General features: G+C 38.5%; 1 protein-coding gene and 1 non-coding gene across 11 annotated transcripts in view; both read left to right on the forward strand.

The window, feature by feature from the left end:
* MBTPS2 (membrane bound transcription factor peptidase, site 2) overlaps nt 1–26,142 on the forward strand; it is a 103,977-nt gene that overhangs the window by 58,079 nt on the left and 19,756 nt on the right. For 7 of the 10 annotated variants that reach the window (XM_045471826.1, XM_045471824.1, XM_045471819.1 and 4 more), the window contains 3 exons: nt 2,355–2,577; nt 10,053–10,287; nt 16,552–16,627. The gene's annotated coding sequence lies outside the window, so the exon portion shown is untranslated. The remainder of the gene's footprint in view (nt 1–2,354; nt 2,578–10,052; nt 10,288–16,551; nt 16,628–26,142) is intronic. The other 3 variants (XM_045471820.1, XM_045471817.1, XM_045471818.1) reach the window with 3 other exon arrangements.
* LOC123595493 lies at nt 4,716–4,823 on the forward strand. Its single transcript, XR_006711196.1, has one exon. It is a non-coding gene; the product is annotated as a U6 spliceosomal RNA (small nuclear RNA).

Genomic DNA, 26,142 nt, shown 5'->3' on the forward strand with positions numbered 1-26,142 from the left:
TAAATAAATAAAAGTAAAAATCAAAATATTAAATAAAATGTATCACAAACTCATTCTTCATAATCCCTGCAGAGGAAAGAATAGGTTATTATTGTTTTAAAGTCATCTCAAGAGATTCTCAGGGGAAGCCTTGATTCTTAGAAACTATAAAATATAGGTTGAAGCTTGTATGCATTTTTTGTTTCTTTGTGTGTGTGTTTTTAAGTTTTTTAATGTTTATTTAATTTTTGAGAGAGAAACGGAGACAGGGAGCAAGCAGTGTAGGGGCAGAAAGAGAGGGAGACACAGAATCCAAAGCAGGCTCCAGGCTCTGAGCTGTCAGCACAGAGCCCAATGTGGGGCTCAAACTCATGAACCGCGATATCATTACCTGAGCTGAAGTCAGATGCTTAACCAACTGAGCCACCCAGGTGCCCATGGGTGTTTTTTTAAAGTAACCTCTACACCCAACGTGGGGCTCAAACTCACAACCCTAAGATCAAGATCCAGATGCTCCACTGACTGAGCCAGCCAGGCTCTCCTGTATCATTTGCTTTATATGAGAAATTCCTTCTTTTTATGTTATAATATCTTCTTTCAAGTAGATAGAACTTAGATGGAGCCTTCCTTCCTGGAACTCCATCTTTAAAAAATAATTGTGGGGGCACCTGGGTGGCTCAGTTGGTTAAGCGTCCAACTTCCTCTCAGGTCATGATCTTGAGCTTGGGGAATTCGAGCCCCACATAGGGTTCTGTGCTGACACCTCAGAGCCTGGAGCCTGCTTCGAATTCCGTGTCTCCCTCTCTCTTTGCCCCTCCCCCACTTGCACTCTGCCTCTTGCTCTCTCAAAAATAAACATTAAAAAAATTGTTTTAATAATAAAATAAAATAAATAAATAAAAATTGTTGTTGGGGCGCCTGGGTGGCTCAGGCGGTTAAGCATCCAACTCTTGATTAAGGCTCAGGTCATGCTCTCCGGGACATGAGATCAAGCCCTGAGCGTCAGGCTCTGTACTGGGCATGGAGCCTACTTAAGATTCTCTCTCTAAAAAAAAAAAAAGAAAAAAAAATTGTTTATCTCATCTGTCTGGAGGTGAACCTGAACTTTACTAACATTGCAAAGTGTTCTTCCTAAGGCGTGAATCTATAGATGTGAGTTTAGTGTAAATTATATAGCAACAGGAAAATGAATTAGAAAACTTTCTTTGTGCTTCTGTATTTCCCTGTCCATAGACTAGAAACCTACCTTTCTTGTACAGACAATGTGAAAACATTTTACTTGGAAAGAAAGTGACCATTCGAATCTAAGATCTGATATGATAGAGAATGTCAAGAACACCTAGTTCATGTTAACATTCTTGGTATTCATAATTTAAACGTCTTTTCTTTTTAATCGAGAGTTGGCATACATTTCGTATGCCTTTGAAAATTTAATCTGGAACACAGAGAAGGAAATTTGTTTTCTTTTTAAAGATCTCTAAGGAAAGTTGTTCCACAATCCATCAGGTTGTTCTGATATCTAACCTGTATGAGATATCACATATTATAATGTAGACTGATATAACTAGTTTGGAAGGCAATTTAGCAATATTTATCAACTAACCTCATAAATGTCCATGGCCTTTGAGGCAGTAATTCCTTTTCTGAGAATTTATCCTGAAGTAATTATCCTAAATGCACACTAGGCTTTCTACACGAGATGTTCCTGAAAGTGTGTTTTACCCCAGTGAAAAATTAGAAACTCCTAACTGTACCACAACCAGAATAGTAGAATGGGTAGATTAAATTGACTAACTTTATGTCAGCTTTATGTCCACGTAAAGATATGAAAAATTGGGGTGCTCTGCTGGCTCAGAAGAGCATGTGACTTAATCTCCAGTCATGGGTTTGAGCCCCATGTTGGGTGTAGAAATTACTAAAAAAATAAATAAACTTAAAAATTGTTTTACAGAACACATGTGATAACATGGGGCAATATTTTTTCAGTAAAAAATAAAATAGGATATGAAACATTGTTCACTGCATGATTATAATAGCATAAGAAAAAAATCATTTGAGCCCACACAGGGACACCAAAAAAGAAAGAAAGAAAGAAAGAAAGAAAGAAAGAAAGAAAGAAAGAAAGAAAGCAAAATCCTGTAAACTCATGTAATCAAAGCTATTTACCCAGAAATTCCACTTCTAAGAGATTATCCTAGGGGAATGATTGGTATAAAGAAATTAATCACTAAGCAAGAAAGTATAAACAACCTTAACGGTTTTTTAGTAAAAAAGTGGAAACAACTCAAATGTCATGTCTATGTGGATACCCCATACGTTCACTATTAAATTTGATTTTCTCCTATTAATCTGTCTCATGTCAATTTGATTCTTAGTACAGCTAGAGGGTCTTGAAGGGCAGAGGAAATTCTTTCTCCCCAACGGTTGGCACATTTCGCAGTATACTTTCTACTCGCTGGACACCTCTTGACCTGACATTGCTGCAGTTGAGAGATCCTTGGGACAATGACATTCAGCTGGCAGCAGGTGAAATTTCTTACCAGGTGAAATTCCAGCCTCCTGGAATGTCTGTGTGTGGAGGCAAATGGAGCCAGAGTGGTAAGAGGTCTTTTTATCTCTTTCTTAATTTAGATTAGCAGGAGAAAATCCTTGTGGAACTAGTTTCTTGGACTAGGTTACTCTTTGGTTAAATTTAGTAGAGTACTCTTTGGTTCCTGATCCATTTCCTCCCAAATGGTCTTTGTTTTCCTCTGTCTGTGTCTTTGGTGTCTTTAATGCGCACATGAAGTAAAGGCTGTTGCTCACGGACATGTTGGAAGCCAAAGCTGCAAAATTGGTGGGCACCGGTCGAGCACTTAAAAGGTGTTAGAGTGCTCGCCGCCTCAAGAAGACTCCCATGTTAGGAAAAGTTGGTCACAGAATGGGTTAGATTGACACTAGGTCACCCCTAAATCTCAAGAAAACTTCCATGCAATGAGATATACTGTAAAACAACACAAAATCCCCACACATCCCTCCTAGGTATTAGGGTGGCTGTGGCTCCAAGAGACCCAAGGGCTAGCCAAGGCTGTTTATGTGCACATAAGAGATTTGTCCTTTCATCTTGTTCTATGTTCTAAGAATGTAGCCGGTGTGAAGGGGTGCAAGAGCACCTGGCTTCAGGGGTCCCAAACAAGATCCAGAGGCAGAGAGATGAGTGCTGGTGGAACAAGAAAGGAATGTACTTCAGTGAGGCCACCACCCAGAAGACAGCAGACTAGCATCTCAGACTGTCTGCAAAGTGCTACAAACACTTCCAGGTTTATATAAGGAAAATGTGGGGCAAAGGTGGGTGGGTACCTGTAGGTGGGCAGTGAAGGTCAAGTCTATCACTGTCTTGGAGTCAGTCATGGGTGGGGTCTTGCTGGGGCGGGGGCAGTCCTTATTGCTAGAGGGGCTAGTTTTGGTTCCCATCAGGGGATGCTTTGCCCACAAGATCTTCTGTCTGAGTTAAGAGATAAGCTAGAAAGAAGAACTTAATCAATTAGAAAGTTTGAGGTCAAAATGGAAGTAGTCAAAGTCCTCTTTCAAGAGCTTGACTTTGTGACCAGTGAGAATATTCTCTTTGGTCTCCACCATTCAGAGGGTGCACTTTCCAGAGTTCTGCAGGGGATCAGTCAAATAGACTGGGGATCCAAATATCTCTCCTCCACCCCACCGACTGTGGGAAGTTTGTCATAAGAGGTTCCAGCCCAGAGGAACCTTTGTTATATCAACCTTAGTTGCTTGTCAGTGTTGGAAAGTTCCATTCCAGTAGCACCTGCCCTGTGTCACAAATGAGGGAGTCTTTGACTAAAGGCATCTCACCATTTTGTGAGGACTAGAGACACCATTTTCCCTACACCATCCTCACCGCTTGTGCAATGAAGGCCTTTGCTTTGTTAGACTAATTTTGGGAGTAAACTTTTGAATCATGGGGGCCATGTAATCTATATCCTCTTTGGATGCCTTGCATCACTGGTTAAACCATTAAGGCTTATTGGTTTGAGTCGCTGTTAATAGATCCTGCTCATCAATGGCTGGAGGATGGATACTTTAAATTGGCTATATTAAAAAAAGTCTTTATAGAGAGCTCTCAACTGTCTTATTAGTATAGTGGCAAGCCTTAAGGACTCCCTTGATAAGATGAAATAACAAAAATCAGACTTAAAAATAGGGGCACCTGGTAACTCAGTCAGTTAAGCCTCTGACTCTTGATTTCGGCTCAGGTCATGACCTCACAGCAAGGAGCCTGCTTGGAATTCTCTCCCTCTCTCTCTGCCCCTCCCCCACTTGCACTGTCTCTGTCTCTCAATATAAATAAACTTAAAAATTTTTTTTTTAAATCTCCCTGATATAAAGAAGGAAATTTAGTTAAAAAGATAGGCCAGTCCCTTGATATTCAGGATATAATCTAGTTCTTTAGACAATTAGAAATAACTGTCTTACAAATCTCTACAAAACCAGAAATGCAACTCTAGAAACAAGTCAAAGCATACCTATCTTTACCACTCCCTGAACCTCACCTATTCCTCTCAAAATGTTTGTAGATATTATAAAAGGTCTGGATATTGGAACAAAATTGTCCTGTACTGAAGAGAAAAAAGGAAAATTTGTAAATCACAGTTATCCTGAAATTCTAAGAGAAAAAAAAATTTTTTTAGATTCTCTATCCCTTGAAATCAAAATAAATCTTATGTCTTTGAAATGTAAACAGAGTGCTCACTTTGGCAGCACACGTACTAAAATTGTAATGATACAGAGAAGAATTAGTATGGCCCTTGAGCAAAGATGACACACAAATTGATGAAGCATTTCAGATTTTTTTTTTTTTAATTAAAAAATAAAAAAAAATAGGGGCACCTGGATGGCTCAGTCCGTTAAGCTTCTGACTTCAGTTCAGGTCATAATTTCACAGTTCTTGAGTTCAAGCCCCACTTCAGGCTCTCTGCTGTCAGCACAGAGCCTGCTTTGGACTCTCTGCCCCCCTCTCTCAGCCCCTCCCCCCCCAAAATAAACATTTTTAAAGAATTATAAATAAAATAAAATAAAATAAAATAAAATAAAATAAAATGTAAACAGTGCCTACTCAAGAATGGGGAAAAAAAGGGCTGTGTGTCAGTGTGGGATCGGGGAGGGAGATGCCTTTTTAAAAGGCAAACTGCTGATAGACCTCTTAAGCCCAGACTCTAGTGGCTCTTATAACAGGCAGATATGTTCCAAATCTCAACCTTGGAGAAAACGTGGATACTCTGTGCCTTTGTGATGTAAATGTTCAATTCTCATCCTTTCTAGGATGTAAGTCATTTTTTGAAATGCAACTTCTGGGGAGAAAATTTTCAGCAGAAAAAAAAAATGGTGGCATTTGGAAATTGAGCTCCTAATGTTTTCTCCACAAAGATTAGTAAAAACAAGCTATAAGATTTTTTATTGCATCTTGTCTGTGTATGTGTGTCCATATATGTTGTAAATGTGTAATATTTTCGCTACCTCTCGATAGTCTTGCCAAAATTAACTTGTAAAAAAGCTCTATGTGGTTGGTTTGAAGGTAAGCACTTATAAGATTGGACATTTAAAACTCAGAAAGACAGAAACTAACCCAAATGTTTTTCAGGTTCACATGATCTGGGGAAATATTCAATATTAAAGCTAATTTAAGGTTGTTGGTTAAATTAAAATACACATGTTTTTAGAGTTACTAGCATTAAATATAGAACTTTTAGTCTGCCTATGTTCACTGAAAGTCAAATAAATTCATTATTTCTATTGCAAAATTTGTCCAAAAAAACACCCACAATCATGGTTGACTTTGTCTAATGCCTCATAAAGCTTTGTGACTAATCTAAACATAATTGTTAGAAACAAGTAAATTAAATAGATGTAAATAAAGTAAAAAGGTAAGTAAACTTTTAAGTAGCTTCAAAATCTTTGATAACATGAAACTTTAAAATTTTGCTGTTAAATAATGAGTTAGGTTAAATTTATTGATTACCTAAATCACTTCGAAGTAAGATAAAATAATAAAACATCAAGTATGAAACACAAGTTTATCTGTTTTTGTCTTATCGCAGAGAAACTAAAGATAAATATGGGTCTGTTAGTAAACTTGGTTTGTGCTTTATTTAAATACGGTACTATGAATAAACCACATGTATAAAAATTAGGAAATGTATTCATAAGTTTGCTAATATAAAGAATAATCGTATAACTGATGGTTCACAGTTACTACTTCGTTTTCACTAGAAACTAAGGTTTCTAAAAGTTCTGAATTCTAATAAATGTAAATAAGACTACTGGAAATAATCAGGGAAACAACTCTGTTTGCAGGGAAATAAGATGTGTGTTTTTGGTAAGAAGTAGCATAAGAAATAGAAATACACTTTTGTTGAGGGAAAGAAAATAATTTCGTCCTAAAATGGGGCCAGTTATTTAAACTGAGGACAAAATGTGAATGTAAAAACAGTTGTAAAAGATTTACTGAAAAAGAATCTTTTGAAAGGAATTTTATGTGCAGTCAGTACTGGCTAAGATTAACATAAATTTAAGTAAGTAAATGAATTTTAATATCAAATATTAAAATTGTGTTTTTGTTAAAAGGACAAAGTTTTCTTGAACTATTCATCCGTTTTTTTTTTTTAATGTTTATTTTTGAGAGAGAGAGTGCAAGCAGGGGAGGGGCAGAGAGAGAGGGAGACACAGAATCAGAAGCAGGCTCCAGGCCCTGAAACTGTCAGCATGGAGTCTGACTGGGGGCTTGAACTCACAAACCGTGAAATCATGACCCCAGCCAAAGTCGGACACCCAAGCGAATGAGCCACCCAGGCATCCCTATTCATCTGCTCTTAATAAGAAATTATAAACAAAAGTTTTTCTTTATCGTTAAAGGTATCTGCCTAAAAAAACCCAAGGATTCTGTGTTTTGTCAAAATAATTTCCTATTTTTATTGGGTCTGTGATTACTTAAAAAAAACCTGAGTCTTAATATTAAAAAAGCTAAATTTTGCTCACTACTATGTAACCTTCCGTATTTGCCTTTAATACCTTTTATTGTCACTTTGGTTAAATGGATAAATATTGTTTCATAATATTTTATGATTTTATTTAATCACATTTTCAAACCTTTTAATAGTTTTTTGACATACTTCCCAAAATCACAGTCTAAAATTAAGTCTTTTGACCCCAATCTCACCAAGGTGTTTCAGAGAGTTCCTGGAACATTTCAAAGATTGTATGAGACATTAAACAAATTAGGCTTATTTAGTATGTTAAATTACATCAGAAGCCTTGTCAAATAAGTGATACTAAACCCTCTTAAGATTATATTTGTGTAGATGTTATTGTGTATAAATGTTATTAGGATAATTCTAAAAACTGTATGAAACTCCTAGAAATCTGAAGTCCTGGTATGTTATCAACTTGAAATGTTGTGTATCACAGACATAACCAAATTTTTTTCCTTTTTTTTTAATGTTTATTTATTTTTGAGAGAGTGAGAGAGAGCAAGCAGGGCAGGGGCAGAGAGAGAGAGGGAAGGAGAGAATCCCAAGCAGGCTCTGCGCTGTCAGCACAAAGCCTGACTCAGGGCTCATTCTCACAATCCATGAGATTATGACCTGCGCTGAGATCAAGAGTCAGATGCTTAACCAACTGAGCCACCCAGGTGACCCCATAACCAAATTTTCTTGTCAATTACATTGTAATGAACTCTTATTACATCTCTGACCATGCCCACTTTTAAGTCTGGTCATTTACAGTTACTGTTTTACTCTGATGATGTTGCAAATGTGTTTCATATTAAAGATATTCATAGAAAACCTCAAAGTATAGGTTTCTGATAACCTTAGGATCCTAAACTGATCCTAAACTGAACTAAGAATTTCTAAAACTAGAGGGAAAACTGGATTTAAGCAGAATGAAAATGAATAACATGAGACTCAATGAAGTGAGGAAGTAATTGTAATTTTTATGACTTTCTGTTTATTTTTTTAATTTTTAAGAAATGTTTTATTTTTGAGACAGAGAGAGAGAGCATGCCAACGTGCACACGCACCCGGAGAAGGAGCAGAGAGAGGGAGACAGAGTTTCCAAAGCAGGCTCCACACTGACAGCAGAGAGTCCAATGTGAGCCTAGAACTCATGAACTGTGAGATCATGACCTGAGCCGAAGTCGATGCTTAACCAACTGAGGCACGCAGGGGCCCCGTGACTTTCTGTTTAAAATGTTGCTGACTCTTTAAAAAAAATGCTTTGTTTTTCCAATTAAAAAAATTTTTTTTTTCTCATAGGGTGAGAAACTGGTTGGCTCTTGATCTCAGCTCAGGTCATGATCTCACATGGTTCTGGTTCTGCACTCACAGCACAGAGCCTGCTTGGGATTGTCTCTCTCCCTCTCTCTCTGCCCCTCCCCCATTTTTGTGAACACTCTCTCAAAATTAATAAACTTAAAAACATTTTTTCTGTTAAGCTTACTGATTTACAGCAATTTGATAAAATATACCTTTGTGAACAAATTGAAACATTTATCTTTTGTTCCTACCTGATGCCTCCAGAATTCAGAAACTGTCAGTTGAGTGTTCTTATATGTATTTTTTAAGATTAAAAAAAAATTTAAAGATTTTATTTTTAAGTTATCTCTATACCCAACATAGGGCTCAAATTCACAACCCTGAGATCAAGAGTCTCATGCTCCACTGACTGAGCCAGCCAGTCGCCCCGAATGTTCTTATATTTTACTTTTTTACAAGTTATTTATTTATTTTGAGAGAGTGAGCTTGTGTGCAAAGGAAGGGCAGAGAGAGAGGCAGAGAGAATCCCAAGCAGGCCCCGCACAGTCAGCACAGAGCCCGACATGGGTCTCAATCCCATGAACCATGAGATCATGACCTGAGCTGAAATCAAGAGTCAAAGGCTTAACTGACTGAGCCACCAAGATGCCCTTCAACTGATCTTCTCACTGCACTTATATAAATGATCAGGCCAAGGTGTTTTGAAACTAGACTTATTTAGCAAATAGATTAGTATTAATTAGGCTATCTTTGGTAGAATGAGGGTGATTATAGAGATAAAATATGTTTCAATAACACACCAAGTAAATATTAGATTCTAATACTGTTTCTTTTTAAATTCTTTTTTTTTTTTCAACGTTTTATTTATTTTTGGGACAGAGAGAGAGACAGAGCATGAACGGGGGAGGGGCAGAGAGAGAGGGAGACACAGAATCTGAAACAGGCTCCAGGCTCTGAGCGTCAGCCCAGAGCCTGACGCGGGGCTCGAACTCACGGACCGCGAGATCGTGACCTGGCTGAAGTCGGACGCTTAACCGACTGCGCCACCCAGGCGCCCCCTAATACTGTTTCTTATAAACTAGACCAGATCCTGATTTCTTCTAGTTTCTTCCAATGCCTGGCTACCGTTCTCCAAAGTAACATTTCCGAGTCTTTTCCCATCTTTCTGAGTTGGATACATTTGAGAACTAAGACTATCCTTTCTCCTGAAGCCCTGAGAACTAAATAGGAACGACTTAATGTAAACTTCAGAGAAATCTCCACAGTAGCTCCCATACAGGCAACCTTTATGCCTGTTGCTCTGTGGGCCTTTCAGAAGGATCACCACAGGCCACCTGGCTGGCTCAGTCAGTGAAACACAGGAGTCTTGATGTCAGGGTGGTGAGTTCAAGTCCCACATTGGGTATAGAGCTTACCTAAAAAAAAAAAAAAAAGAAAAGAAAGAAAGAAAGGAAGGAAGAAAAAATAGGTTTCCAGAAGTATGTAATTCTAACAGAAAGAATGTCAAATAAACTCCTCTTTAAAAAAAAAAAGAAAAGTGAAAAAAGATCACTACAAACACTTGAACTATAAACCAAGAAAATCTATCAGACTGCCACCACCTGCTGTCACTCTATCCACAGATGATTCAAACTTGACATCTAGAAATCTCAACTGGATACCCTCAGAACTCGCAAACTGGTTTATAATTTGATCCAATCATTAACAATTTTTTTTCTTTTGTTTCCATAGAAATGCCTCTTATTTAAAACCTGATTGCTTAAACCATAGGCCCAACTTTGAGAACACAGCTGCATCACTGTCTCCTGAAATGGGTTTAACTGAACTGACTTATTGCAAGGACTGGTCCACCAAGACAGAATGATCTACCTGCTCAACTTTTATACGTGAAGCTTAAGGGAAGTGTCAGAGGAGGGAACTACAGGGGCCAAGGGCAGTACGCTCCAAGATGGCCCACTCTGGCATGAACATTATTTCGAGTCAAAAGCAATCAAAACCCAGCAGGGTAAGGAAAAACTCTTTATCCCCCCTCAACTGCCTGCTGATACCAGAAAGACAGCTATTTACAGAGATTCCTCTCTACCTAAGAAACTTATCCACATAATAAGACAACTTTGTTTTTTTTGCAAAACAAAACTCCTCTCACCTTTCTGTTAATAAGTTTTTCTCCCCCTTTGTATCCTCAGACCCCTACCCTGCTCCTGAGCTCATATAGCCTCATGTTGCTTGACTATCTTTGGAATTTCTATGTCTGTGGATTCCCCCATACCTATGGAGTTAAATTTGATTTATTCCTGTTAATCTGTCTCATGTCAGGGCACCTGGCTGGCTCAGTCAGTGTAGCATGTGACTCTTGATCTCGGGGTCATGAGTTCAAGCCTGACACTGGGTGTGGACCTTATGTAAAAAAAAAAAAAAAAAAAAAAAATCAATCTGTCTCGTGTCAATTTGATTCTTAGTCCAGCTAGAAGGATCTTGAAGGGCAGAAGAAATTTTTCCTCCCTGACACAACCTTTCAAATTTACTCATAATATCCTTAGCTTGGCTAAAAATGTAGCTTTCTTATCTAAGTCTGCTCTGATCTAACTTAACAAGCTTCCATATTCTAGGTGGAAGCTGGGAAGAGGGACAAGATCAAGTTCAATTTATTTTTTATTATTTTTTAATGTTTTTTTTTAATTTTTGAGAGAGAGAGAGAGCATGAGCATAGGAGGGGTAGAGAGAGGAGGCACAGAATCTGAAGCAGGCTCCAGGCTCTAAGCTCAACGCAAGCTCAACGTGAGGCTCGAACTCACACAAATGGCTCATGACCTGAGCCAAAGTCAGATGCTTAACTGACTGAGCCACCCAGGCACCCCCCAAGTCCAATTTATTAACCTCAATTCAATACTATAATTTAAAATGTTTTTGTAGGTGATCAGTCTCTACTTGGATAACTCTGTTAAGAACTCAACCTTTAAGATTTCTACCCCTCCCTAAACTCCTCTCCAAGAAGACATCCAGGTATGAGAGGGAGTGTGGCTTTCATGACCTCAAAATGGCAAAGGGCAGATGTTAATCCTCCCAAAGAAAAGCACAATCCAGACCTCACCCCTTCTGTCCTCTGCTTTCCCAGCAACCTAGCTAACCTACTTTCTGCCCTAGTACTTTAACCTGGGAGGAGATCGGGACAGTTGTGTCTTGTGACTTCCCTCCCAGACTCTACTCCCCTTTTCCCCTATAACTGACCCAGAATTGCTTTTCCCCTCATTCTTTACAGCCTGGAGTGTCTCCCTTCCATTCTACACTCAGGCCCTATGTATTAAAAAGGAAGGCTTTGTCATTTGGAAATCCCTTTCTCCAAAAAGCTTGGGTTTTATGTACATTGTCTTACTAAAAAGGTGAAGAAAATGAGCTTTGAAATTCAAAGCAGATGAATGGCCTCTCTGTTATGAGCAGCACCTGCCTGTCCTTTCTTTCTTGGGACAGTAAGCTTGATGACTCTATCAGAAGGCTAACAAGAAATAGGATTTAAAGGGGGGAATCAAAATGCATTGACATAATTCCTATAAAATATGTTCCCCAGAGAGGTGAAATTGCATGAACTAAAGAAAGGAGATTCATTTTCTTGAAAGCCTGGTGAGATTCATCTCTTTTTCTTCATAGAGACAAAGTTTAACTTTGAAAAACATGACCATAATGAAAATATAGGATGATTACGTGTCACAGGTTTTATGCATTAGTGAAGAAAGAAGGAGGATGATAAATCTGGGACAAAGGAGAATTTGAAAGACAGAGATTTATATGTTCAAAAAGGGAAAGCATGCTAAAATAAGTTTGCTAAATTAGAAGCAAAATAGGACCATAAAACCAGAAATTCTGCACAGAAATCTTTTGCATCTCTCCTGGACAAAAATCTACAAGTTAACTTGTCTGAGCTTTAATCAAGCAACAGTGCATTCCTCTGAAGAACTAAATAATCCTTGAGTGGGCCTGTTAGATAAAGACCTTGAAATAAAGCTTTAGTCCAACATTCAAAGGACAAGCAGTCATCCTTTTGCTTTTGTTCCAAGTGTCGGGTAATTTTTCTTCACATTATCAAGTGTTGCATACACTCCACCCACCTTAACAGATACAAACTCAGTATGGTGGAAGCTGATGAAATAAAGAGCCACAAATGGATTTCTAAAGAGTCTACAGAAATAAAACATGTGGCTTAAAGCCAGGCCAGTTTTTGGCCTTAGAGACACAAATGAATAGGTATCTGTAAAAACCTAAAATGGTGATGTTGCCCCCAACCTACAGATTTTAGAGATATCTTATTACTCACAAATTACCCTTTCCTTAGCATCATAATCTAGATATATCTAATTGGGTATAAATGATTCCATTACCAAAGCAGATTAATCAGGTTAAATGAAACATAAGGGCATGTGATGATTTTTAAATGATAGGTTACATAAGTTACCACAGCCCACTTAACATATGCTATCCTATTAGTTTACCACAGTGACAAACATGATTTCATCAGTAATGCATATTCAGAGTTGGCTTACCTTTAAGGATTTTAGCACACTTCACATATAAACCACTCTCCAACTGATAGTAGTTTCCAAAACAGATCTGGTTTTTAAAAAGTTCATAATCGCTCATTTTTAATCCCATCCTCCCTATTCAGATGGTTATTGAAGTATCCTCTTGATTACAGAGCAATGAAAGAAAATGAAGATTATAAAAGAACAAAGTCTATCCTGAGTAGCAGTTTCCCCATGGAATTTTATTTTCTGAGTAGAGCACTAGATCATCTGATTAAAAAGCTCAAATTTTCTGAAACTTTCTATTGATGTCTATGGTGTGTAACATGAGCACGTTTCCATATTAAGGTTATTCAGCTGTGGAAAACACAAGAACTCATTCAAAGCTTTTCCTTTAAAGGTTGAAGAAACCTAAGACCACATGCTGGTGCAGCAATGAGAAATCTTTAAATGTCTGTCAGCAACTGGTCGGCATTGGGTTTTGTTTGGTTGGTTTGGTTTTTTTTTTTTTCTTTTTTTTCCTTTTTGTCCTGCAGGAAAGCAAAGACAAACATTTCAAAAAACATTGTAACTCAAAAGAATGACCAAAGCTAAGAAATTTAAGTAAGCGTGTCACAAACACAAGAACATGGATTTTGTTGGCTAATCCAAATAGATAATTAATCATGTTCCTGACAGTTTGGAATGCAGATTTGCCTGCTATTTGCAGAAACATTAACAAGCAGGCCAAGGGCTTTCTTGATTACTGGAAACTGGAGTGGCTTGAGGAGCTGTAAGTCAGTGATTTCAAGATCTACAGATTTTTTGGACCAGTAAAATTTCAAAATAATGTTGAAGACCAACATGGTGTTAACTTCTTATTTAGCCAAATAATATTGGGGGAGATATCTTAATATTTATAATTGATATCCAATTATAAAATAGCCTTAAAAAAACAGGTTGGGTTTTTTGGGATTCTTTTTTGGGGCTAGTTCATAAATGGATTCACCAGTAGATTTGGGGGTCAAGATATCTTTAAGGTAACCTTAACTTCTTTCCCAAACCTTTCCTTAGTGACTAACAAGCACATTCAAGTACCTGCCATCCCTGACTGATCAAAATGAATGCTACTCCTGAGACAAGTGAATGTGACAGGATTAGACTTTGACTCTAGATAGGGTCTTGGTTCTTGAGAGTTCCTCCTTAGGATCATCCTGTCTTGAGGATTTTTTCAAATGGTGAGGAGATAGGAGATGTAAGCATTAACCAAATTCTGACTGGGTCATGTATTTGGCTTTCTTCTGATCTACATGACCTTAAAACAAAAATCAAGTCAAATTCCTTGAATGCCTATTATTAAGAGTGTTGTGCTGAGCTTTGGGGCAAGATTTCTCAAACTTAAGTCTTAATAAATAGAGCCTGAGAGCTTTCCAAAAGGGCAGACTTCTGGGTTTTGGTGCCATCGGTTCTGAATGAAGTTGAGATGGCAGCCCTGCAATCCCAATTTTTAAGAAGCATAATGTTATTTTGATGCACCTGGTCCATGGACCCCCATCTTGAGAAATGTTGTTCTAGGAACTCTGAAGAAGTAATACTTCCAATTTCAGTAATGGCACACTAGCTAATTCTGATCACCCTTCCTGCTGAACATAATTTACTAAAAATCTTCTTAGAAGCATCAAAAAGCTAACAAAATGGGAATGCAAGCTGGTGCAGCCACTCTGGAAAACAGTATGGAGGTTCCTCAAAAAACTAAAAATAGAACTACCCTACAACCCAGCAATGGCACTACTAGGCATTTATCCACGGGATACAGGTGTGCTGTTTCCAAGGGACACATGCACCCCCATGTTTATAGCAGCACTATCCACAATAGCCAAAGTATGGAAAGAGCCCAAATGTCCATCGATGGATGAATGGATAAAGAAGATGTGGTATATATATAAAAGGGAGTATTACTCAGCAATCAAAAAGAATGAAATCTTGCCATTTGCAACTACGTGGATGGAACTGGAGGATATTATGCTAAGTGAAATTAGTCAGAGAAAGACAAATATCATATGACTTTACCCATATGAGGAATTTAAGAGACAAAAAGATGAACACAAGGGAAGGGAAGCAAAAATAATATAAAAACAGGGAGGGGGACAAAAACATAAGAGACTCTTAAATATGGAGAACAAACAGAGTTACTGGAGGGGTTGTGGGAGGGGGGGATGGGCTAAATGGGTAAGGGGCACTAAGGAATCTACTCCTGAAATCATTGTTGCACTATATGCTAACTAATTTGGATGTAAACTTTTAAAAATAAAAAATAAAATAAAAATAACAAAACATTCACAAATTACTAGGATGAGATCTGGAAGAAAATGGAAATGCAGAGGGGTGAGCCTAGCCATTTTCAAACATGTTTACCTTAGGGTCATTAGCTGATCCTGAAGAGACATTTGAGAGGGTGAGCTGTCTGTTAGGCAACCTTATGGGATTAGGGAGACAAAAGTCAGATCAGGACCTGACAAAGGTGGACACCTGATAAACCACACCCTGTTCCACATGCACACAGTCCCCTACGAGTAAGGGTGAACTGGAAGTGGCTTGCTAAGAAAATCTCAAATCTTGAACTTGAACTAAAGTGATCCTGGAAAAAGCAAATGGCCATTCTCTCTAGAAGAAACATCAAACTGGGCATCAGTTTTTTCTACAAATAATCTTTCTAGCACATAGTCAAAGACAACTAAGTCTTTTTTTTTTTTTTTTAATTTTTTTTTTTTCAACGTTTATTTATTTTTGGGACAGAGAGAGACAGAGCATGAACGGGGGAGGGGCAGAGAGAGAGGGAGACACAGAATCGGAAACAGGCTCCAGGCTCCGAGCCATCAGCCCAGAGCCTGACGCGGGGCTCGAACTCACGGACCGCGAGATCGTGACCTGGCTGAAGTCGGACGCTCAACCGACTACGCCACCCAGGCGCCCCTTAGACAACTAAGTCTTAATAAGAGATAAAAAACCATGAGCAAGAACCACTAGGAAAAATGAACAGCAAAACATAATGGGTAAGTTTAAATGAACATTGACTATGAAACTGTTATTATGATGTCCTGTGGAAATAGATATTTAAAATGCATGACAATAATAGCATAAAAGTTTAGGAGGGGGTTAAATATTCTAAATTTCTCACATTTAGAGAGGAGGAAAGATATCACTTAGCATTAGATATTTATAAGTGAAGGGTACATGCTATAACTAGGATAACCACCAAAAGAATAGAAGAAAAGTCGAGGATATCTAAACTAAAAGAGACTTTAAAATTGAATGATGAAAATTACCAATCCATGGGCACCTGGGTGGCTCAGTCAGTTAAGCGTCTTTGACTTAGGTCATGATCTCATGACCTGTGAGTTCGAGTCCCCCGTCAGGGTCTGTGCTGACAACTCAGAGCCTGGAGCCCGCTTTGGATTCTGTGTCTCCCTTTCTCTTTGCTCCTCCCCTGCTCATGCTCTCTCTCTCTCTCAAAAATAAATAAACATTAAAAAAATTAAGAATAAAATTATCAGTCCAAAAGAAGTCAAGAAAGGAAAGAAAATGGAACACAAGACAGGAAAAGTATCTAGGTGCTCCTGGATTGCACTTTGGGTTGTCTCCTGAGGGGAGAGATTAATGTATTCTATGTGTGTAAATAAAGGTATGCATGGGTATTTATTTAGATGGCCAGGGCTTTAGAAATGTCAAAGTTTGCTAATTGTTCCCTGTGTCCATTATCCCTTTCTACATTTTAGTTACAGAGCCCCTGTGAGCGTGAGCTCATCACATGGCTGCCCACCAAGATACTACATTTCTCAGTCTCCCTTGAAGGTAGGTGTGTGGTCATGTGACTGAGTTTGGCTGAATGGGATGTGAGTGAGCTCAAATAATGTGTATTTATCTTTTTTTTTTAATTTTTTAATGTTTATTTGTTTTTGAGAGAAAGGGAAACAGAGCATGAGTGGTGGAGTGCCATAGAGAGAGGGAGACACAGAATCCCAAGCAGGCTCCAGGCTCTGAGCTGTCAGCACAGATCCTGACGTGGGGCTCAAACCCACGAACTGTGAGATCATGACCTGAGCCGAAGTCGAGCGCTTAACCAACTGAGCCACCCAGGCACCCCAATGTGTATTTATCTTTATTAAAGATGAAACTTTGGGGGCGCCTGGGTGGCGCAGTCGGTTAAGCGTCCGACTTCAGCCAGGTCACGATCTCGCGGTCCGTGAGTTCGAGCCCCGCGTCGGGCTCTGGGCTGATGGCTCAGAGCCTGGAGCCTGCTTCCAATTCTGTGTCTCCCTCTCTCTCTGCCCCTCCCCCGTTCATGCTCTGTCTCTCTCTGTCTCAAAAATGAATAAAACATTAAAAAAAAAAATTAAAAAAAAAAAAAGATGAAACTTTGGGGTGCCTGGGTGACTCAGTCAATTAAGCTTCCAACTCTTGATACCAGCTCAGGTCATGACCTTGTGGTCAAAATCTGCGGTCATTAGATTCAGCCCCCAGTCGGGCTCTGAGCTAAGCGCTGAGCTTGCTTGGGATTCTGTGTCTCTCTTCTGCCCTTCCCATGCATGCGTGCACTCTCTAACTCTCTCAAAATAAATAAATAAATCAACATTTTTTTTAAAAGATGAAGTTTTCTTGGGGTGCCTGCCTGGTTCAGCCATTAGAGCATGCGACTCTCAGGGTTGTGAGTTCGAGCCCCATGTTAGGGGTAGAGATTACTTAAAAAATAAAAAATAAATAAACAAAAAAGATGACGCTTCTTGCCCTGATTTTTCCCACACCAATTGGGAAATGACAATGATTGGAACAATCCCTTGGGTCCTAAGAGGCATGCCGAGAATGGCAGGGCTCACTATCAGTCTATGTTCCTATATATCTTTATGGAACAGAGCTGCCCTACAGGCCCTGAACTGTTATATAAGAAAGAAAGAAACTCCTGTAATCTATAGCTATTGTACTTTGGAGTTCCTTTGCTACAGCAATCTTGCCCGTGTCCTAACTAACACAGAGATGTGTTATGGAGTAACAAAGGTTAGTGGGAGAGGTGAGGGTGAGGAGGAAGCTGTTATTGTGAGCCTTAATAGCAAGCTTAGGAGTCGGGACTCTAGGGGATTGGTGAGGTGCAGCACTGCAGAGGGACCACCAGGTGGTGGTACTATTGGTGGTGGTGGGGAAGCTAATTAAATGGCTTCAGCCACCTCTTGTGATTTTTATAATTCTATATCTCCAGAGATATCTTTCTCCAGAATTCCATGCCCTTATTTCCAAGGGCTGGCCAGACTTTCTCTCTGGAGGTCAAATAGGCTCCTCAAACTCAACATCACAAATCTTAGCTTTCCTCCCCAGAGAGCCTTTTCTTCTTCTTGTGTTCCCTATTCTGGTTAATAATTGCTCCCTTCAATACCACTCTGCACTCAGTTGTCCTCACTAGAAACTAGGGTCACCCTTGATTCCTCCTTCATCATTACACACAGTTTCTTAAAGAGATAATATACTTCCATTCTTTTTATTCATTTTGCTATTCTCATTGCCAATGTTTTGATTTGGGTCTCCATTATCTCTCACTTCAAATGTTGCAGTATCCTCCTTCCTAACTGATCTTTAATTCAGTTTTGTGTGTGTGTGTGTGTGTGTTTTTCTTTGTTTTTTAATTTGAGAGAGAGAGAGTGAGAGCATAAGCAGGGGAGAGGGGCAGAGGGGGAGAGAGAGAGAGAGAGAGAGAGAGAGAGAGAGAGACTTAAACAGGCTTCAGGCTCAGCTGGAGCCCAATGCAGGGCTCCATCTCGTGACCCCAGGATCATGACCTGAGCCGAAATCAAGAATCGGATGCTTAACCGACTAAGCCACACAGGTGCCCCTCTAAGTGGTCTTTCTCATGTTTCACATTGCTCTTAGGGCTATTTATCCAAAACAAACTTGACCATGTCACTTCAACCTGTTTGTACACTTTCTCCCTTTTCTTATAAGCCAAGGAGCCCAGACTCAGTACAGATCTGGTCCCCTTTCAAACCCCTATCAAGCCCCTTAATATGCTGGGTCTGAGCACACTGGGCCTTGTCAGTGTCCTCTCTACCTGGAGTGTTCTTGTCCTGTCCTTACTTAATGGACTCATACTCAGCCTTCAAAACCTAGCTTAAGTATGACTCATTGGAAAATTTTTCCAGGATCCTCTGGCTTAGTTACTTAGTTATTCCCATCTCAATAACTGAAGTTAATGAATTAATTAAAGATAGAATACTAAGAACTCTCTCAAAATAAGTAAATAAACTGTAAAAAAAAAAAGCGGGGGGCACCTGGGTGGCTCAGTCAGTTAAGCGTCTGACTCTTGATTTGGGCTCAGATCATGATCTCACAGTTCATGAGTTTGAGCCCCACATTGGGCTCCTCACTGACAGTGCAAAGCCTGCTTGCAATTCTCTTTCTCTCTTTCTGTCTCTGCAACCCCCCCACCATATGCTCACTCTGTCTCTCTCTCTCTAAATAAATAAATAAATAAACAAACAAACAAGTAGACTTTAGAATACTAAGAACTGAATCCCAAAGAACACACCTAGCAGAAAAATACACAACTTCAGAAGTACAGAATTTTACAACTGGAAAAGGAACTTCTAGATTTTACAGATTATTTTAATGTGTTTAGCATTTATTTATTTATTTATTTATTTATTTAAGAGAGAGCACAGGGGAGAGGGGCAGAGGTTGAAAGAGAGAGAGAGAGAGAGAGAGAGAATCTCAAGCAGGCTTCATGCTCAGTGCAGAGCCTGATGTGAAGCTCAATCCCAGGACCCCAGGATCAACACATGAGCCAAAATCAAGAGTTGAACACTCAACTGACTGAGCTACCCAGGTGCCCTCTTTATTTATTTATTTTACAAATATAAATACCTTTAATGAAAGCCAAGGGCAGTCCACAGAGCCCCAACAGCAGCTACCAGAGCAGAGTAGGAGGCAGGGATGCAGATTATCTTAATGTGTTTATAGATGAAGTTTAGAGAAGTTACATGACTTTCCCAGGATCAGGCAGCAGAACTAGAAGACATAGGTTTCTGGTTCCGTTTCTGATGCTGTTTTCCTACACTTTGCTGTGAAAGTGTTAGAGAATAATTGAATAGAAAGGTTTGCGTGGAAGGTTGAGTTTAAAGTCTTGGGCATTTTGTCTTGTGGACTAGGTTGCATTTGGTATGAGATATGGAATGATGAAAATGTCAGTGTAACCTTGTCACAGAGATATTTATCTAAGTTATGGGCCATTTTCCCAGAGGGACAGATAGAGATCATGTGTACATACCAATGTGAACATTCAAAACCAGAGTATCCAGTTCAGAGGCTCTAACTACTTTTTTGACCCAGGGGCCCTTTCAATCTGGCTTCTAGAATAATGCTTTTTTAAAAAAATAAAAAAAGATTTTATTTCTAAGTAATCTCTACATCTATTGTGGGACTCGAACTTACAACCCAAGATCAAAAGTCACATGCTCCACCGACTGAGCCAGCCAGGAACCCCATAATAATGTTTTTGAATGCATAAAACATCAGACATAGGAATACTGCTATATGTACTTCTTCATTTAATGTACTAAATACAAGATATAACAGCAGTCTGATAACTACCATGATTTTGAAGTAGCAGTGAGCATAAACAATATTTTGATATCTGCAGCAGTCATGTGATATAAATGTATTTGTGATTTCTATTGGTGACACGTCACAGGACCTGCTAACAGGACTGTGGTTTGATACTTACATTTGTAGTTGAAGGAGACACTTTTGTTAGAAATCACTGAAAATGAAGAGGAAATGTTTTTCTCTCAGATTCACTGATCTGCTAAACCCCAGGTTGAGAACCCCTGGGTTAGTCCAATCTCTTCACTTTAAAGGTAGTCTTTAAAGTGAATCTTTAAAGATTCACTTTTATCTGCAATATGTAAAATGAGTTCAAATAAAATTAATTCAAAGAAAACTGTTGATGGAGTCTATGCAGTTGGCCTCTCTCAAATCAGCACACTTCCCTTAAGGAACTTGGAGTTAAAAAAAAAACACTTGGAAAAGTTGCCCTTAAACCATTTCAGCTTTTTTAAAAATTGAAGTATAATTAACATATAATGTTACATTAGTCTCATGCATACAGCATATTGATTCAACAATTCTGTGTATATACATACATATGTACGTGTATGTATATATATATGTATGTATGAGAGAGAGAGAAAGAGAGAGAGAGAGAGAGAGAGCAGGGGAGGGAGCAGGGGAGAGAGGCAGAGGGGAAGAGAGAGAATCTTAAGCAGGTTCCACACTCAGTGTGGAGCCAGACAGAGGGCTCGATCCCATGACCCTGGGATCATGACCTGAGCTAAAATCAAGAGTTGGACACTTAACTGAGCCAACCAAGTGCCCCTGATACAACATTTTTATACGTTATTCAGTGCTTGCCATAATAAGTGTGGTCACCATCTATCACCAAGCAGTGTTATTACAATATTATTAACTATATTCCCTATGCTATACTTTTCACCTTTGTGACTTGTTTTATAACTGCAAATTTGTACCTCTTAATCCCCTTCATCTATTTTGCCATCTCCCTCCACCCACCTCCCCTCTGGCAACCACTAGCTTGTTCTCTGTATTTAAGAGTATTATAGGGTTTGTTTGTTTTCTTTGTTCATTTATTTTGTTCCTTATATTCCACAAATAAGCTAAATCATATGGTATTTGTCTTTGTCTGTCTGACTTACTTCACTTAACATAATACCCTCTAGGTCCATCCATGTTGCCACAAAGACCATTTCTGCTTTCTGCTCAGTGTTCCTGGTCCCTAAGGCCTGCTTGGTGCAAAGGCCCTTGGGGAAGGGGGTTTATAAGAACGATTTTCAACTTAGTATCTCAATGAATTATGCTGCCACCATACTAAGAACAAGAAATATGACACAATTAATTTTTTTTTTTTTTTAAGATTTTTTCAACGTTTATTTATTTTTGGGACAGAGAGAGACAGAGCATGAACGGGGGAGGGGCAGAGAGAGAGGGAGACACAGAATCAGAAACAGGCTCCAGGCTCTGAGCCATCAGCCCAGAGCCTGACGCGGGGCTCGAACTCCCGGACCGCGAGATCGTGACCTGGCTGAAGTCGGACGCTTAACCGACTGCACCACCCAGGCGCCCCAACACAATTAATTTTTGAATAAATGCCAATGAGTAGATAAATGATATATACAAATATCAAATCATTATGTTGTAGGCCTGAAACTAATATAATGTCATATGTCAATTATATCTCAATATAGAAAAAGGAATAATGTGACTATAGGTTTGGGATGCAAATTCACCTGAGCTGTATTCTGGTTATTTTTAAAAAATACATTTTGTAGGGTGTGGAGTAAAGCTGTAAAATATTTTTTAAACCAAAGAATTGACTAAATGTGCCCAAACAACTTATTGAATTCATGTCTCTACCATTGATTTACAATGCCTCCTTTATCATGTATTAGATTATTAAATGTACTAGTATCTGCTTCTTGAGTATGTAATATGTAATTCTTTAATTCTTGTGCTACTCATGTGCTACACATAGGCTCATTTAATTGTATCTCTGAAATTTTGGACATTTGAACAACAATAATAATAACAATAAAATAATAATAATAATATTTAAAAAGATAATATTTAAAATATTAAATATTTAAAATAATATTTAAAATGGTATTTAAAAATGTCCTGATAAAGAACAAAATACCTAGCCTTGAAGTGAACTGTTGTTATTCCAAGATCCTGAGCAGCTGTGTCTTTCAAATCATTTTGAGTACCACCAACAGGAAGAAATATCTTTTTTCATTAGCACACACATGCATGCATATGCATATATGTGATTCAAAGAAAAGTTTCCCCAAACTGACCTCTCTCTTTTTTTAATTTTTCTTCCTCTTCTTCTCCTTCTCCTTCTTCTTCTTCTTCCTCTTTTTTTTAAGTATGCTCCACACGGAGCCCAATGTGGGGCTTGAGCTCTTGACCCCAAGATCAAGACATGAGCTGAAATCAAGATTTGGACTCTTAACCAGTGGAATCACCCAGGTGCCCCTAAACTGACTTCTCTTAGTAAGTGATGAGGCCCACTGATAACTTTTTTTTCTATGACATTCCATTCCATTCAAAGAAATCCTGGCCAGTTACCTGCTATTTATGACCAAAGATTAAATTGCAGCTCATAGCTTGATAAACATTGGACTGGATGAATTCTGACATTCTATGAGATATGTATGGATCACATAAATAAGTACAGTAATGGGGCAAATGTTTCCAAGATATGCTTTTGTTTTATTTGTATCTCTCTTTATTTTGAGAAGTTTTTTATCTACAGAAAAATTTGAAATAGTAAAATAAATGCCCTATACCACTCACCAAGATTGACAATTATTTTACCACATTCTCTCTTTCCCAATACCTCCACATGTATGTATTTAAGTTTATTCATATTATTTTTGCTAAATTACTTGAAAATAATTTGTAGATGTTATTTTTAAAAATTTTTTAAGTTTATTTATTTATTTTGAGATTGAGAGAAAGCAAGCAGGAGAGGGGCAGAGAGAAAGGGAGAGAGAAAATTCCAAGCAGACTCCACACTGTCAGCTCAGAACCCGATGCAGGGCTCGAACCCATGAACTGTGAGATCACGACCTGAGCCCAAATCAAGAGTCAGGTGCTTAACTGACTGAGCCAACCAGGAGCACAGGCAAACATTATATTTTATCCTGAAATATAATATTTTATTTCATTTATATTTTTTTTAAGATTTTTTTATTTTTAAGTAATCTCTAACATCCAACGTGGGGCTCGAACTCACAACTCCAAGATCAAGAGTTGCATGCTCCACCAACTGAGCCAGCCAGCCACCCCTGGAATATAACATTTTAGCCTGTATCTCTTGAGAGTAGGGATATTTTGCTCCAAAGTCACAATATTATTATCATATCCAAGAAACTTAACAATGCAACAATATTATCTAGTATATAGATCACATTCACATTTCCCCAGTTGTCCTTCAAATGTCCTTTATAGCTATTTTTCTCCCAACTCAGTATACAATAAAGGACCATGTAGTGACTCTTCCATATGAGACCCTAAACAAGAATTCCTGAACTGAGCCCAGTCAATTCACACAAGAGGTAGTTTTATATCTCTGTCTTTCTCTATATATAATCAAGAAATAATACACACACACACACACACACACACACACACACACACATATATATGTATATATATATAATTTATTGACATAATTTTAAGCTTACAGAAAAGTTGCAGGAGTAGTACAATGAATTCCAAAAAGTCTAGAGTCACCAAATGTTAATACTTTGCTATATCTGCTTTATTCCTCTTTTAGTCTCTATCATTGATCTACTCTATCGGTATCTCTCTCCCTCCCTCGTTGTTTCTTTTTTTTTCCCCCTAGTTGTTTCTTTTCTTTTTTTAATTTTTATTTATTTTTTAAATTTACATCCAAGTTAGTTAGCATATAGTGCAACAATGATTTCAGGAGTAGATTCCTTAATGCCCCTTACCCATTGAGCCCATCCCCCCTCCCACAACCCCTCCAATAACCCTCAGTTTGTTCTCCATATTTAAGAGTCTCTTCTGTTTTGTCCCCCTCCCTGTTTTTATATTATTTTTGCTTCCCTTCCCTTATGTTCATCTGTTTTGTCTCTTAAAGTCCTCATATGAGTGAAGTCATATGATATTTGTCTTTCTCTGACTAATTTCGCTTAGTTTAATACCTTCTAGTTCCATCCACATAGTTGCAAATGGCAAGATTTCATTCTTTTTGATTGCTGAGTAACACTCCATTATGTGTATATACCACATCTTCTTTTTTTATTTTTATTTATTTTTAATTTTGTTTAGTGTTTATTTATTTTTGAGACAGAGAGAGACAGAGCATGAACGGGGGGAGGGTCAGAGAGAGAGGGAGACACAGAATGTGAAGCAGGCTCCAGGCTCTGAGCTGTCAGCACAGAACCCAACGTGGGGCTCGAACTCACAGACCATGAGATCATGACCCGAGCCAAAGTCAGAAGCTCAACCGACTGAGCCACCCAGGCACCCCTATACCACATCTTTTTTATCCATTCATCTATTGATGGACATTTGGGCTCTTTCCATACTTTGGCTATTGTTAATAGTGTTGCTATAAACATGGGGGTGCATGTGCCCCTTTGAAACAGCACACCTGTATCCCTTGGAGTATGCCTAGTAGTGCAATTGCTGGGTCGTAGGGTCATTCTATTTTTAATTTTTTGAGGAACCTCCATACTGTTTTCCAGAGTGGCTGCACCAGTCTGCATTCCCATAGTTGTTTCTGAACTAAGAGTTAGCAGTAGTATGATGCTCCTTTATCCTTAAATATTTCAGTCTGTATTTCATAAAAATAAGAAATTATCTTATGTAACCATATACAGTTTAAAAAACAATTAACATTTATACAATGCTATAGCCTAATCTCTATACTGGATTAAGATTTCATCAACTGTCCTAATAATGTCTTTTATAGCAGAAAACAAAGCCTCTAAAATTCCAAGATATGCAGTTGCCTTCAGTTATCTTGCCTCTTTAGACTTTTTAAATCTGAAACACTTTCTGAGTCTTTGTATTTCATGACCCTGACATTTTTCGAAAAGCTCAGGACAGTTATTTTGCAGATGGCCTTCATTTGCAGTTTGTCTCGTGTTCCTCATGGTTAGATTCAGAGCATGCATTTCGGGCTGGCATGCCCGTGAGGCCTGTGAGGCTGGTTCAGGCTGGTATCTGCCAGTGAGTAAAGTTACTGCTTTCACCTTTCTAATTAATAAATTTTGTTTAAAGAGATACCTTGATACTCAGTAAATATCCTGTTACTATCCAAACTTTCTCCTGCTGGTTTTAGGACTCACTGAGGATTTTTTTTTTTTTTTTAAGATTTTACCTTTAAGTAATCTCTACACCCAACCTGGGGCTCACACTCACAACCTCAAGATCAATAGTCATGTGCTCTACCCACTGAACCAGCCAGGCACCCCAGGACTTATTGCCTACATCAGTTATTATTATAACAGTGGCCATATGGCCAAATTGTGATTTTTATATTTCCATCATTCCTTTACATTTATTATTTGGCTTGCTATAGTAGGGAAGATTTTCTCCTCTTATTTATTTGCTTGGGTTTGTTGTTCATTCATTTAAATGTGTACTCATAGATTCTTACTTTATTCAATAAATTATAACCCTTGGGGCACCTGGGTGCCTCAGTCGGTTAAGCATCCAACTATGGCTCAGTTCGTGGTCTCACGGCTCGGTTCATGGGTTTGAGCCCCGCATCA

Source organism: Leopardus geoffroyi, chromosome X (assembly GCF_018350155.1).
Source record: "Leopardus geoffroyi isolate Oge1 chromosome X, O.geoffroyi_Oge1_pat1.0, whole genome shotgun sequence".
Taxonomy (NCBI): Eukaryota; Metazoa; Chordata; class Mammalia; order Carnivora; family Felidae; genus Leopardus; species Leopardus geoffroyi.